At 35.7% G+C, this 16,759-nt stretch overlaps 1 long non-coding RNA gene across 1 annotated transcript; it reads left to right on the top strand.

Moving 5' to 3' along the window:
* Window positions 1–9,289: 9,289 nt before the first annotated feature.
* Window positions 9,290–14,868, top strand: LOC118761714. Its single transcript, XR_004997583.1, has 2 exons — window positions 9,290–9,341; window positions 14,355–14,868. It is a non-coding gene; the product is annotated as an uncharacterized LOC118761714 (long non-coding RNA).
* Window positions 14,869–16,759: the final 1,891 nt, after the last annotated feature.

The following is a 16,759-nucleotide window of genomic DNA, read 5'->3' on the forward strand; positions in this document are numbered from 1 at the left end:
AGATAGATAGATGAAATAATAGATAGGTAGATAGTTTAGATAGATAGATAGATAGATAGATAGATAGATAGATAATATAGATAGATAGATAGATAGATAGATAGATAGATAGATAGATAGCACATTTTCTGCATATACTTCCACTCCGCCCACGCACTGACATATTCTCAAACAATAATTATATTCTTACACATGCCCCCTTCTGCATAAAGAAATCCCACATACACACATACACTATTATATTCTCATGCATAAATTCTCACGCATGCTTTCACATTACTATTCTGACATACACATCCACAAACATTTCCACATACATTAATTCATACATTCTGGCTTACACACACACACACACACACACACACACCACACACACACACATTATATGTAAACACGCATACACATGTAGTTGCTTCCCTTGTGCTTTCCATTTATTTTGGTATCTCATTAAGGAATCAACGCAATGACATTTAATGAGGACACATCTGACACTACCCAGCCAATATTTGACCCGGTTTCGATCCCAACTTGAGGCAACTCGGATCGAAGTTTATTTAATTACGCCTATCGGCCAGTTTAATCGATATCGATCATATTGACAAACAATTCAATCAGTATGATGGTGGACGAATTTCCAGTTAATGATAAAGAAGAGGGTGGAAAGCGGTGTGGGTTGCGTGGGTCCATCGACTGACCATAACAACGCCAGCGATAGCCGCTGCTGTCAATAATGGTTTCTGTTTTAGACACAACCAAGCATTCCAAGTTGAGAGGTTAGTCAATGCCATCGATCCCACTATTCGGCTAGTATTTTTATTGACCCCGAAGGATGAAAGACAAAATCGACCTTGATGTGATTTGAACCTACAAGCTGAAGCACTGGAAGAAATACTGCTTGGTATTTTGTCCGACGCGCTAACAACTCTCCCAGTTGCCTCCCATCCGCACAGCTACAGGCAAAAATTTTAATTTTGGCACAAGGTCACAAAATTGAAGTGAGGAGACAAGTCGATATAATCGACATTATTACTTAACTAGTCCTTTATTGACCCCAAAAAAAGGAAAAGCAAAGATGACCCGGGTGGCATTTGAACTCGGGCCGTAAAATGTCCGAACAAATGCCAATAGTATTCTGGCAGCTGCCTGCCATATATAGCTACTAACAACAATAACAGCACAACGGCATCAACGACGACAACAACAGCAACAGCTTATTCTATCGATCACTTTTGCTGAAATCGCTAAGATATGGGAACGTAAGCAAACCAACACCGGTTGTCAAGCAGTGATGGAGGACATATACAAACACATGTATACGAAAGATTAAATCAGTGTTTCTCAAAGCGGACGCTTATCGGATGGTCGGACAAGTTGTTTTGAGAAAATTTGGTTTAAATATTTGACAACTCAGCACCATCCATTGGAGTGGGGCGACGTTTTGCTCGTATATATATATATATGTATGTGTGTGTGTATGTGTGTGTGTGTGTGTGTGTGTGCGTGCGCACAACAGTTTCCACACATACGGTTTCCGTCCACCAAATTAATTCACAAAGCATTGATGAACCCTGGGCTTCAGCAGAAGACACTCGCCCCAAATGTCACTCAGTGGAACACAACCCGAAATCACGTGGTTGCAAGGTGATCTTCTAAACAACACGGCCAATTACTTTGTAGCAGAAAGACGCCAAAGTAGAAACAACAACAAAAACACATTATTTTATTTTTTTTTTTTGCAGTTTGATGCCAAAAATAAAATTCTTCAGTGTTTCCAAGAAAGCGTTCTTGTTGTAGTGTGGCTGAATTCATACCTTACCAGACTTAACATCGAACCCCAATCTGACCCTTGGGTATCTTTAGAAGAGCGTGTTCCATTACAAACATTCGAATCAGATTTGTAGCTTAGAGATTAAGGTTAATCTACTGGGTTGTCCGGAAAGTTCATGCGGATTTTTAAAGGAAAGAAAAAGGTCAATAAATACTTGCCATTACATTTTTTAATCAACAAAATATGAACCATTTTGTTGCACAATGCGTCTCCATCTTTCCTTTAACTTGAAAATACCCTCTTCCCAGAATTGAGGTGTTTTCATGGCAAAGAATTCATCAAGGTATCTTTTTACGTCATCCAAGGAATTGAAATTTTTACCATTAAGACTATTCTGCAGAGACCTGAATAAGTGGAAATCCGAAGGAGCAATATCTGGTGAATATGGAGGATGGGGTAACACATCCCAGCCGAGCTGAGGCAATTTTTTGTCTGGTTCCCAAGCATCAAGTGCCGAAATGAACTTTCTTATCTTCCATTTTAAGGGTTACAAATTAACACAGGTTTATAGGAACATAAACCTTCTTCCACGAAAAGATAGCTTAAACTGTGCTCAAATGGAGATGTAGTCAAATCCTATTTTATGGACTCAATCATGTTCTAAAATAAGTCGAAAGGTAAGCTACTATAAATCGGCACGAACTTTCCGGACAACCCAATACTTCTTCACAGACACAACTATAAAGAAAAGCCGTTTCTAAGTGTACCATTTTACTTGTAACTTAACCTCTAAACCAACCAGGGGTCCTTTTTTAAAACAGTGTGTTGTTGGAATGCTATATTAATCAATTAATCTATTTATTTGTTTGCTTATTTTATCTGTTCATTTTCTGACGTGGGGGTCAGAAGATTCGCGTCTATCTAAATACTTGAAACGATTTTTATAGCCTCAGAAATTACACATCATACATACATACATACATACATACATACATACATACATACACACAACATACATACTACACCATACATACACGCACATACATACACCACTACACACGTACATATATATATATATATATTATATATATATTATATATATATATATAATATGTATTTATGTATGTATGTATGTATATTATGTATGTATATGATTATAAATATATGCGTGGGTATATATGTATAAATAATATATAATATATATATATATATAATCGCAAGAAATCTCGACGTTTATCTAATTATACAACAACAATATATATATATATCACTTGAACCTATACATAAAGTATGCTACTTATAGTAATTATTCATACAATTGTCAATATTCATTATTATTTATTATCAAACATTAAACTCTATAAACAATTTAAAGGAACATTAATAGTGAAAAGATGGTGGAGTAATTTCCAGTAATAAACCAGTATAGCTTCCTCTGTTTTTATAGAAATATAAATCTATAGCAATCAATCCTAATGTTTCACTTACCTTCAAATGAAAAAAAATGAAGGGCAAAGACATCTGTCGTTTATTTTATGTATCTTATACATTAAAGATTATTAGCATAAAAGGATTTCTACACAAACATACACACACATACAAGCACCTATACACAGATACAGATATAGCATACGTACGCACGCACGCATATTCGCCACAGAAACACACACACACACCACACACCCACATATTGTGTATATATATTATATCTAAGGGTTTACAACGAGTTGACCACATACCTTTATACATCAAAGGGTATAGCTATTTCTTCTACTAAAAGGGCTATCTCATAAAAACAATTTTGGAAGGCAGACACAACAGGCAAGAGAGAATGAATTGACTGCAATTATCATCATTTTTTAGTTATCCACGACGTACGTTTCGAAATCAAGTTTTAAGGAAAGCATACGATTAAATATTAATATTAATAATAAATAATTCTTCACCGAAACTTCTTTTTCTTCAGCGTAGAATACTAAAATAATAACTGATTATATATTGAATCCTGAGATACCAGAAGGCACCATCCATCATATAGAGCTTTGATCTAATTGGAGTTGGTCCTTCTGGTATCTCAGGATTCATATATATCAATGATTAAGTATTCTACGCTGAAGAGAAAAGAGTTTCGGTATAGAATTTATTTATTATTTATATTTAATATTAATTCGTATGCTTTCCTAAACTTGATTTCGAACGTACGTCGTATAAAAAAAATGTATGATAGATTGCAGTCAATTATTCTCTCTTGCCTGTTTGTGTCTGCTTCCAAAGCTGTTTTTACTGAGATCCCCTTTTAGTATAAGAAATACTATAACCCTTTGACTGCTTTTCTAAATTCGCATGTGGTGGGGCAACTCGTTGCTAAACCCTTATTGCTTACATTACTTAAATTTTCCTCGAATGAGCTTTTACATGCCGAAGACACTTGGTGTAATTGATATTTTTCCAAATAATTAATTTCACCCTTCTTATTACGGATACTATATATATATATATATTTTATTTAGTTTCAGCTCACAAGCTGTGGCCATGCTGGGGCACCGCCATTTGCTGGGGCACCGCCATATACATATATATATATATATATATATATATATATATATCTATATATATATATAAATATATATATTATATATATATATATATATTATACATATATATATATATATATGCCTTTTATATTTCTTTTTATCTTGTACTTGTTTCAGTCATTGGATTGCGGCTAAGCTGGGGCACCGCCTTAATGGGTTTAGTCGAACAAATCAAACCCAGTATTTATTTTTCGTTTTTAAGACCAGTGCTTATTCCATCTGTCTCTTTTGCACAGCCGATAAGATATGGGGATGTAAACAGACCGACACCGATTGTCAGACGATGGTGAGAGTGACAAAGCTACACACACATACATTGAAACATACATACCTATGTGTGTGTGCGTATGTGTTCGTGCGTGTGTATGTGCATGTGCGTCTGTGTGCTCGCACTCATACACACACATATATACACAAGACGGGCGTCAAAATAGTGTTTGTTTACCAGATACACTCACAAGGCCTTGATCGGCCTGGGGACAAAAGTAGAAGACACTTGCTCAAGATGCGGTGGAGAGAGAATGAGCCCAAAACCGAATGGTTGCAATGCTAGTGTATTGGTTGGTCAAAAGCCAAAACAATGCAAAATGACATATAGGATTGAGTAGAGAGGTAAAGAAAACAGAACGAAAATTTCCATTTTATAATTTCTAATTTTCCGAATCGATCGTCTATCGTCAGGAGAAAATGGAGAATGGCATGGAGCTGGTAACTGTTGGTCGAGTGTACGGGAGTAGGTCGGGACACGAGCAGACAACTACTGGTGTGAAATTTTCGTTGTTGTCTGTTGGTCGATTTCTACACAGCAATCTTCTGAAGGAGGGACCGGAGATCATTAAGTGTATGTTCAGCATCTCTCTACAGATCGTCCAGTGGAGGCGCAATGGCCCAGTGGTTAGGGCAGCGGACTCGCGGTCATAGGATCGCGGTTTCGATTCCCAGACCGGGCGTTGTGAGTGTTTATTGAGCGAAAACACCTAAAGCTCCACGAGGCTCCGGCAGGGATGGTGGTGATCCCTGCTGTACTCTTTCACCACAACTTTCGCTCACTCTTACTTCCTGTTTCTGTTGTACCTGTATTTCTGTGTCACGCTGAATATCCCCGGGAACTACGTTAAGGGTACACGTGTCTGTGGAGTGCTCAGCCACTTACACATTAATTTCACGAGCAGGCTGTTCCGTTGATTCGGATCAACCGGAACCCTCATCGTCGTAACCGACGGATTGCTTCCACCACTAGATCGTCCAGTAGATTGCAGTAGTGACTCAGTCATTAACAGAAACATTTGTAAGTTAATAAGTTAATTAAGGCGATTACATTACTCCTATTCTTTTGCCATTTATATATCATCGAAATATGGCAGTTTCAGGAAGTACATGCTACCTCTTAAATATGAACGTTCATTTGGTATGTCCTGACACGCTGACGTTTGAGGAAACCTATTGGATAGTTTTATTTAGGAGAACTTTTTGAAATCACATTATGCTGACGGCTTTATCTGCCGCCTCATCGGATCTGTTGTGTAACGGGGACATTTCGTTTGAAAGAAGGCGATGTTGGCTCTTGTGGTTTAACACAATCATTTGATATAGAGGATACTTTTATTAAAGTTCACGATATTGCAAGCATTTGTCCATAGCCGCTAATTGAGGATGAATGGTGCCTTCCCAACATGGTCTCTGAAAGACCTTCAAATATATACATTAATATAGATAGATAGATAGATAGATAGATAGATAGATAGATAGATAGATAGATAGATAGATAGATAGATAGATATACATATACATATATACATTTATATATATATATATACATATATACATTTATATATATATATATATATACACACACACACATACATTATTTTTTACTTGATGAAACTTTAGTCCTATGAATCGATCCAGTACTTCTTTTATAAGCTTGAAACATTATATCGCTTTCTTTTGCCGAACCGCTAATGTTTCGGAAATGTAAACACACCAACACCGGTTGTTACGTGGCGGTGGGAAACAAACACACACAAAGACAAACACGCCCACACAGACACGCACACACACACACACACACTCACGCACGCACGCACATAAATTGATGAGCGTCAGAAAGGCAAAATTTACGTAATCACCTTCAGTAGCTTACGACTGTTTCTGCTACAAGGAGCAGTGCATTCAGAACTGAGTGACTGTATAACATCCTATAGCTAAGCTGGAGAAATTAACTTCATTTTAATAACTCCAAGGAGATATAATTAAGAGAAATAGCTGTAAGTTAATGAAAGTGATCACGTTAATCCTGTTCTTTTGTGATTCATTAATGTACGTACGTATGTATGTATGTATGTATGTATGTATGTATGTATGTATGTAGTATGTATGTATGTATGTATGTATGTTGCTGTATTGGTGCTCCTGGTCTATTAATATTTGGCTTTCTCTAAAGTGCCTCCTTGCATCTTTCTCTTATGTAACTATGTGTGTGTATCTGTGTAAGTGCTTGTTTTCAGGGTGATGCTACAGCATGGTCGTTACTCAATGACTGAATCAAATGAATGTAGATGAAGAATAAACATACATTTATATGTCTGTCTCTGTGTGTGTGCGCATGTGCGTGCATGTGTGTATACATACATACATAATACATACATACATTACATACATACATAACATATATATATATATATATATATATAATATATATATATATATATATATATATATATATATATATATATAGATGAGTGTATTTTTACCTTGTTAACAATTAACACGGAAAAATAAATAAATAGTTACCAGGGCAGCAAAATCTCACAAGTAAAGATATATACACTTTCCCGAAGAGAAGATTGCATTGTTTATACCATTTATTCTTTTGAATAGTATCAGTGGAATTTTCGAAACATGTGTAGAAAGTAAAAATACTTGTTTAAACCTGCGTTAACTCCATTTTTATTCATATATATATATATATATATATATATATAATGTGTGGGTATATATATATATATATATAAATGTGTGGGTATATATATATATATATATGTATTCACACACACGCACACACACACACACACACACACACACACACGCATACACACAAATGCACACTTTACGTATACAAATAAACACCTCAGTTACAGTGCTGTAAAAATTGTAATTAAGAAGGATAAAATTTTAAGATCAAAAAAAGCCAATAAATTAGCGAGAAAGAAGAACGATTTCCTTCTCTTTTGATTAATTGTTTGTCATTTTTTAGCTGAACACTGCAGGGGTTACAACGAACGTGTCAGCTGATTGTTAAACTTCCATTAATACAAGCCAATTACTACTACTACTACTACTACTACTACTACTACTACTACTACTACTACATTTCTTTGTTGTTTTTTTTATAGCATTTAGAATACATAATATTCATGTCTTAAGTATTTAGTCTCTCGTATAATTTTCTTTCTCTCGGTTGATGTAATCATATAAATTTTAGCAAAGGAAAGAGCGGGATCGTGTGACAAAAGGGGATGTATATTTGGTTGACACCGGCTCATGCTGGCGAGGTGAACCAAAGAGTTAAGTGAATTTGATGAATGAGACGTAATTGGTGGGGGTGGGTGTTTCTGTTACTTGTGTGGGGGGGTATGGGGTGTCAGAAATAAGTTTTGATGCTTATGAAGTCACAGAAGTCTAAGAGAGCCGTATCGATAAGACTACTACTACTACTACTACTGTTGTTGTTGTTGCCATTTAGCTTCGAGTTAGACATGATAGAGCAGTCCGATGAGGCAGGGATGTCCAGCTATGCTATTTTCTTTTTCATACATAATATTTCTAGGACTACGTGATTTAGAGTTTTCTTTTCCTTTTTTAAGACGGTTGGCTGTGATGACCTGAGGAAGATTTAGTTGCTATTTCTAGGAGTTGAAGCAACCACATAGAAGTTCCTTCTTTGGTTCGAATACTTTAAGATCACATATTTGCTAACGGGAAAGTTTAGATGTTCTTATGTTTATACCTTTACTAAGTAAATTTTTACAAACATAGTAAAATTTGATAGACGGAATCCCATCCGGAAGGATATTCCTTTTCGCGGTTGGGGTAGGAATATGAGGATCTGAGGGAGATTTAGCCTCTATGTCTAGGAGTTAAAGCAACCACGTAGAGATTCTTACTTTGGTTCGAGGTTGTTTAAAATTACAAAATTACTGGGAGGAAATTTTGAATTTTACAATGTCATGCCTCCACCAAGTTTACGATTCCCCTTATATAAACGGAAACTGTATGGAAGCCCGTTCAAGAGACTTTTGTTTCATAGGTGGTAGACATAATCCATCACCCAGCTTCAAACCGCAACCAGGCCTTTTGGTGCTTTTAGCAGGATCCGTTTTCTTCCTCCGATCTGTAGATAATCTCTTTATCTCCCACCAATCTCAAAAGAGATATAGACACTGTGCCTCCCATCCTGACTAAGGGAATAAACTAATAAGAATTGATAATGTTATATGACTTCAGCCAAAAATGAAAGCTGTGATGCGAACTTGGTTTACTAAAAGATCTATAAACTTCCTTTCTATTTATGATTCATTTGACGGTTCCATATTTAGACGATAAATATGCATTACAAATGGAAATGAACATTGAAGGTTGGTTAGGATTCCCATAATTCATTTCAGTAAATGCTATAAGAAGAAAAGAAGTGAGGTGGTGGGGGGGTGAGAATTTATTTCTGCAAATTAGCAAGGGAACGTATTTGGAAATATCAATTTCCAATAGATATTTGTGGGAATCCAAAATATTTATCAGTTTCTTGGCTTTGTGCTACCAATTTCACAATTAGAGAAGAATGATGAAGAAACAAATATAGCTGGATATTACGTATGTAAGCAGCAGTAACAAGTGACGAACATTCCTAGGGGAAGAGATGCGACGGAGAAACAAAACTAAAAACAAAAAAAAACTCTTATAATGAATATTTACCCAAAATGGTTTAAAGTTCATGCAATCTTATCTTGAAGCTAGAATTTTTGCAATCTGAAAGAAAATAAGCTGACAGTTTCCGGCAAATATTGTCATATTAACGAGACAAGCTGAGTGTTCCGTTTTAGGAACGCAGCTGATCTAAATGAGAGAGTGACCCGGGATCTGGCATATTTTTGTAACGTTCACTTTCACTACAAATCAATCTAACATGATCATTCTGATATACAAGTCAATTAAATATATGTGATATATAATTGTGTGCATGTGCTTCTGTTTATGTATGTGTGTTCGTATATGTGCATGTGTATATATGTGTATGTGTATATATGTGCATGTATATATATATATATATATTATATACATATATACATATAAATATATATATATATATATATATACACATATATGTATATATATATACATATATATATATACATATATATGTGTGTGTGTGCACGCGCATGTGTATAACCATGTATATACGCACATATTGATAAATAGAAAGACAGAAAGGTAGATAGATAGAGAGAGAGACAGGCAGGCAGACAGACAGACAGACAGACAGACAGACAGACAGACAGACAGACAGACAGATAGATAGATAGATAGATAGATAGATAGATAGATAGATAGATAGATAGATAGATAGATAGATATCGAGAAAAAGAGTTAGAAAGAGAGAGAGAGAGGGAAGCAAAGACAGAGAAGGGTCAAAGGGAGAAAGACATACATAGTCACTCTCACCCCTGTTTGCTAAAGATCAATAGAATGTGAACACAGCAAAAACATAAATTCCTTTATTGATGTTTCGGTCATTACTGTTCGTGTTGTTGTTCTTGTTGAAAACGATGATGATGTTGCAACTGTTGTTGTTGTTGTTATTGAAGTTGTTGTTGTTGTAGGTGCTGGTTCTGGTGATATATTGATGTTGTTGTTTTTGTAGTTTCTCCTTCTGACGTCAATAATAAGTTTAATCAGCAAACTGCATCTAGAATGTTCTTCTGGTCTTCTGATGGGTTGTTTGACCCTGTTTGAACTTCCATATTGTTTTCATCTGTCGAAAATGAAAACGAAAGGAAAAAAGAAAGAAAGAGAGGATGGATTTTGTGGGTGTGTTGTTTATACATCAGTTTTAAAGCTATACTACACGAAATAATTTCTTTATGTTTCCAAAAATATTTTATCCAAAAAAAAAAAAATGAAAAACTGATAGGAAGAAACGAAATCATATAACCTTTAGTGATGTTCCTGATGATCCTATTTACTGTTTCTGCTGCTGCTGCTGTTGCTGTTGAGCGAACGGTCTTCGTCCCAGAGCTCGCAAGATGGGAGAAATCCGAAACGTGGTCCTTTGCTATTCGTAAGACCCGCAGAAGAGAAAGCAGGTCAACACCCCCGACACCGAGAGCATCGACGGATGGATGAATGCCCATCCAGGCTCAGCAGTTGCGTAGGAAGTCGGGAACAAGAAACAGGAAGAAAGAGTGAGAGAAAGTTGGCGCGAAAGAGTACAACTGGGGTCGCCACGACCCCCTGCCGGAGCCTCGTGGAGCTTTAGGTGTTTTCGCTCAATAAACACACACAACGCCCGGTCTGGAAATCGAAACCGCGATCCTCCGACCGCAAGTCCGCTGCCCTAACCACTGGGCCATTGTGCCTCCACTGCTGCTGCTGCTACTGCCACTGCTGCTGCTGTTGTTGTTGTTTAGCACCGGCTTAGTTCTGACCGGGATAACCTATGATCAAGTACATTATTATTTTATTTGTTTTAAACATTGTGTATCTAGGATAATATTTTTCAACGTGACTGTCGCTTCTCAGGACATTCCAGTCGTGACCATCCAACCACTTTCTCCGTCTATATATGGAACACTTCGTCGGTTACGACGGCGAGGTTCCCAGCTGATACGATAAACGGAACAGCTTTCTCGTGAAATTAACGTGCAAGTGGCTGAGCACTCCACAGACAAGCGTACTCCTAACGTAGTTCTCAGGGCGATTCAGCGTGACACAGAGTGTGACAAGGCTAACCTTTTTGAGTTCCAGGTACAACTCACTTTAGCCAGCTGAGTGGACTGGAGCAACGTGAAATAAAGTGTCTTGCTCAAGGACACAACGCGTCGCCGGGAATCGAACTCACTACCTTACAATCGTGAACCGAATGCCCTAACCACTAAGCCACGCGCCTTTTATACATAATGTACGGAGAACTACGTTATTGAATGCGTCGTTCCTTCTTTTATATCTTGAGATTGGTTAAATTCCATTTCAGAGATATATTTCAGTGGTATTTCTAACAAGCCTACCGGTTGGTATAACGTATCCATATTTTACATTATAGTTGGACATTCTCTTTATTGGCTGTCAACTGGAGATGTTGACTGTCAATAATATCACCTTTACAGTGATGGCGAAAACTCACTGAAAATCTGATCTCTTATGAACCACATTTAAGCTCACTTTTCCCTCCAATTCTTAATTATGTATCCAGCAAGCCTAACCAAAAGCCGTACATTTCCTCCCACCATGCAGCGAGTATTTTGCTTTATTCCTTTCGGTGGACTTATTTCGTGTTCTCGACTTCTTTTACATACCTTCGCCATATCCTTGATGAAGCGCTCTCTGCTTCCCTCTGCAGTTCTTGAATCCCTGTTTTCTTATCCTTCCGAAATAGAATATCGACCGGGTAGGACATCATAGATATAACTACAGACCTGTGATATCGCGGCTCTACTAGGAGCCCTGTATACTGCCCATATTTCTCTTTCATACAGCTCCCTAATCCCTTCATATTTTAGGCTTTTCCTTGCAAGTTTCTTTTATCGGGTTTACTTGTCCCAGTCATTGAACTGCGACCACAGAGGGCCCCACTTTGAAGGATTTAATGCAACAAATCGACCCCAGTAGTTTTTTTTTAAGTCTGGTACTTATTCAGTTGTTCTGTTTTGCTGAACCGCTATATTGCAGGGATGTAAACAAAACAACACCAGTTGGGTGACAAACAGAAACAGAGACTCACACAGATGTGTGTGTATATATATATATATATATATATATATATATATAATTTCAGTAAAACAATTAAGATTTTTTCTTGGTTATATATATATATATATATATATATATATATATACATAATAAATTCTTTAATAATTCTAAATATAATTATAATATAAAAGATTATAATATAAATGATTCCTATTATTTTTATAATAATAAACCTAACATTAAGAATTATGATAAGTTTTATTTAGGTAATTTTGGTATTAATATAATACAAGACAAAGTCTTTTTACTACTTTTTACTATTTACTGTTTTTGTACTTTATTGATTTCTAGAATAAGGTTTTTTATAGTACATGCTTTCTATATGGTGTGAATAACATCTTTCATTATTGAATTAATAGAGGTTTTTCTCTAAATTGTATACATACATACCTACATATATATATATATACACGCGCACATACATATATATATATATATATATATATATATATATATATATATATATATATATATATTCCACTTAGGCATTGCGATAGTAATGACCTGATGTTAGGAGCATATATATATTCTTCAGAACGAGGCGTTAATCGAGTACAGAGCAGTAATAAGAAAATAGGATGACAAAGGAATAAACAATTATGTTATGAAGTTCATTAGCTTACACCTGTTTCTGCTATAAAATGCAATACACTCGTAGCTGAAGTTCTCGAGTATCACCTTATAACTTCATCGGAGTTTCAAACATGAAGTACAATTTTATTTGAAACAGCTGTAAAGTAATGGAACTCATAACATAATAATTTATTCCTTTCTCGTCCCATTTTTTATATGACCAATGTGCCACGCAATGGGACTGAACCCGAAACCATGTGGTTGGGAAGCAAACTTCTCACTACACAGCCACGCCTACATGTCTTCCGAAAAACACCATCACCTCAAGAATCTGTATATTCTCGTCAAATCATACCACATCATAGATTTGGGACGTTGCTTCGTTATTACGATGTGGCTTGGGAACAAGAGTATTTTCTCCAAATCCACATGGAGCTTCCAGACAAGATTGCTATTCAGAAGTATGGATCATAGATTCCTTTTGCTTGTGCTGCACCATTGCCTCTTCTCGCCTGTCCAGTAGAAAAGAGGATGCAACTTGTTTCTGATTCATATGGCACTGATGTCACTGTGTTGCAGTATGTATTAATGCAGGCCAACAGCAAGGATACTTAATATTTGTATTAGCCACCAGATACCGTAGTTATCATAACAGCAACTTTTATATTGGCTTTCGGAACAAAATATCATATTTTGATATAAACACTTGTTTATATCAAAAGCCAATATCAGAGTTTCTCTCATGATAACTGCCGCAGTATAGTTTGTTCTACATCCTTGTATTTGTAGGAATATCTCTCAGTATTAATATTGCCTCTGTCGCTAATAAATATCTACCCAATTAAAATGGTTTGTGTGCGGCCAAAATGCTTTCGATCGATGCATAACCTTGGGTGTTTTGCCAAGTACACCAATAACCACAGGAACAATTGTCACCTTTGCGTTGCGCAGTTTTTTCAGCACTCTAACTGGGTCGAGGCGGTGAGCGGACAGAATACTTAGCTCGTCAGCCAAAATTACGTTCTGAGTTCAAATTCCACCGAGGTCGACTTTGCATTTCATCCTTTCGAGGTCGATAAAATAAGCACATGTTGAACATTTGGGGCGATGTTATTGATAAACCTCTTCCCCTAAAACTTCTTGCCTTGACTGCCAAAATTTGAAACAATTATTATTATTATTATGAATTATTTTATTATTATTATTATTATTATTATTATTATTATTATTATTATTATTATTATTATTATCGTTGTTGTTACTATAAACTTTCGTTATTATTATTATTATTATTATTATTATTATTATTATTATTATTATTATTATTATTATTGTTGTTATTATTATTATTATTATTATTATTATTATTATTATTATTATTATTATTATTATTACAGATTCACCAAAGGAGAACTACGAAAGGCGGGCGTCTTTACACAACACATTCATACCTTCGCGAGGTAAGCGATCCACATAAAGAGACCCGAGCAACCAATCAAAATACTTGAGCTTGAGTGACAATAAACGACACTGAACCATTACATTCCTCCCAACTACCACTACCACTACCACTCACATCACTATTACCACCACTGATTAACCAATTAACCAAACAAACTAATCAACCGTGATTGCTGCCATCTTGCAAATTGTCCAGTGGTTACGACCAGATACAATGAGATTCGAAGAGATTCGACAACATATAGTCTGCTTTAAAAACGCTTCGCGTATTAACTGTTTGACGTAATAATCTCATGTTACACAAAAACTTGTGCGTGTAATTTACAGAATGTTTTTGTCGTTTTTTTTTAATTATAATTTTCCAGTGTTTTCCATAATGGATCCTGCGATTACTTTAGGTTGTATGACAATAAATAAAAAAAACTGTTTTCTTTTGGAATAAATCATTCGTTAAGGAATCATGAACTAACACAGTGTTGTCATTTTAGTGGTTTTAATGTTAATTCTATTTTCCCGTATATATTTCAGGCAATTGTATTTTGTCTATACGTATGTGGTGTGTTTGCGTGTCTGTGCATGAGTTTGTATGTGTCTATTTTCCGTCTCCCCTACTACTACATATCACTCGGTATATGCTCTTATGTCTACGCATCTTCAGACGTTCGTCTTTTTGTCTGATGCCTCTACATTTATTACTTTTTTGTAAGAATCCCTGGATCTTTTCGGTTTGAACGGCAGTTTTTAACATAAATTCTAGGTAACTAAAAAATTTTAAACTTCGTTTCATATACTGGTAGAATGTGTTTATAAAACATCTTTTTCTCTTGGATTTATTGAGAAAATTCTATTGTTTGTAAGATATTTGTTGTTGTTTTTCTTCAATTTCTGCAATTTCAACCAATCAATGACGTCCATTGAGGTAAAAAAACATTCTGTGCCGTATGAATATGTCCCTCGTTTAAGAAACAGATTGGGTTTATTTACATATGTGAAGAAAAAAAGATGCCCTTCCCCCACCCCAACCCTAACCCTAACCCTAAAACAGATTGAAATGCAATAGGTTGACACTAGGGTCATAATTATGGGTGACAATTTCATATGACACCGCTAGAAAAAACTGCCGTTCAAACCGAAAAGATCCGAATCCCTAAGCATCTTGTCGATTGAAACGTCACTTTAGCCAAAATAACGACTGACACTATCTCAGTTGTAAATATCCAGCTCTTACAATGATCGTTTGCCACAAACAGATTGTTTTATTAACTCTCCGGTTTTGTTTTACTTCTTCCTTCCAGCCAGTTCCTCCTTACATCATTTATAAACTATTCCGATCACTATGGACGTGGAAATGTCTAAAATCATGCTTATACTTCATGACTGCAACATATAAGCAGGGCCTATAAAAGAGTTGATTATCTGATAAAAAAAATACACACACAGTTTCCCTTGTATTTTGAGAGAAGCATCCTCTTCTTGGGACCCGAAAGTTCCGCCTTGCAAAATTCCTGTTGGTAGATACACGTTCATAAATGCAGGAACGAAATTTGCTTAGAGATGCAAACCCAGGTCTAAACTTTTTTACAAACAAGGTCAATATTTTCAATCATAATATCAAAACGAAAATTGTAATAATAATAATAATAATAATAATAATAATAATAATATTATTATTATTATTATTATTATATTATTATTATTATTATTGTTGTTATTATTATTGTTGTTGTTGTTTTGTCTTAGTATAAAAGATGGGCTACAGCAAATATTCTGCTCAATACCACAGATTTGCTTGTCAGTTGTTTGACCTTAACCAGTTGAGCATGTCCCTTAATGGCTGACGATATGTGCATCTCTGATCACAAGCAGAAGCAGTGGGGGAGCATCATAGCCGTGTGTTGAAAGGAATTTTTAGATGTTTGGATAATTCACCTTTGGAAACATGGGTGTTTTGTTCAACATTCTTAAACAATCCTTATTCATGTACCTTTCGAGCGGGATGGGTTACTCGACCTGAAGAAAATTCTAACTGGGCCCCACCTGCAAGGTCATGTGCTGTTTATCTTGATATGAGATCACCATGTCACGCACATATGATTGTGATGCATGTGCCAGGTGTACCTTTATCAGTCGGGTAGTCATGATGAGTATACTGGGCTTCGTATATTTTTACCCCAGTGTCACTTTGATGGCATGCACTGCTCTCTCACTCAATAATAATAATGATAATCGTTATTATTATTATCATCATTATCATCATCATCCTCATCATTATTATTATATTTGTATATCACTCAAATCAGATAAACCCAATAATGGTAATGCTTTATATCAGTCTAAAACA

This window comes from Octopus sinensis, unplaced genomic scaffold (assembly GCF_006345805.1).
Source record: "Octopus sinensis unplaced genomic scaffold, ASM634580v1 Contig16745, whole genome shotgun sequence".
In the NCBI taxonomy this organism is placed as follows: Eukaryota; Metazoa; Mollusca; class Cephalopoda; order Octopoda; family Octopodidae; genus Octopus; species Octopus sinensis.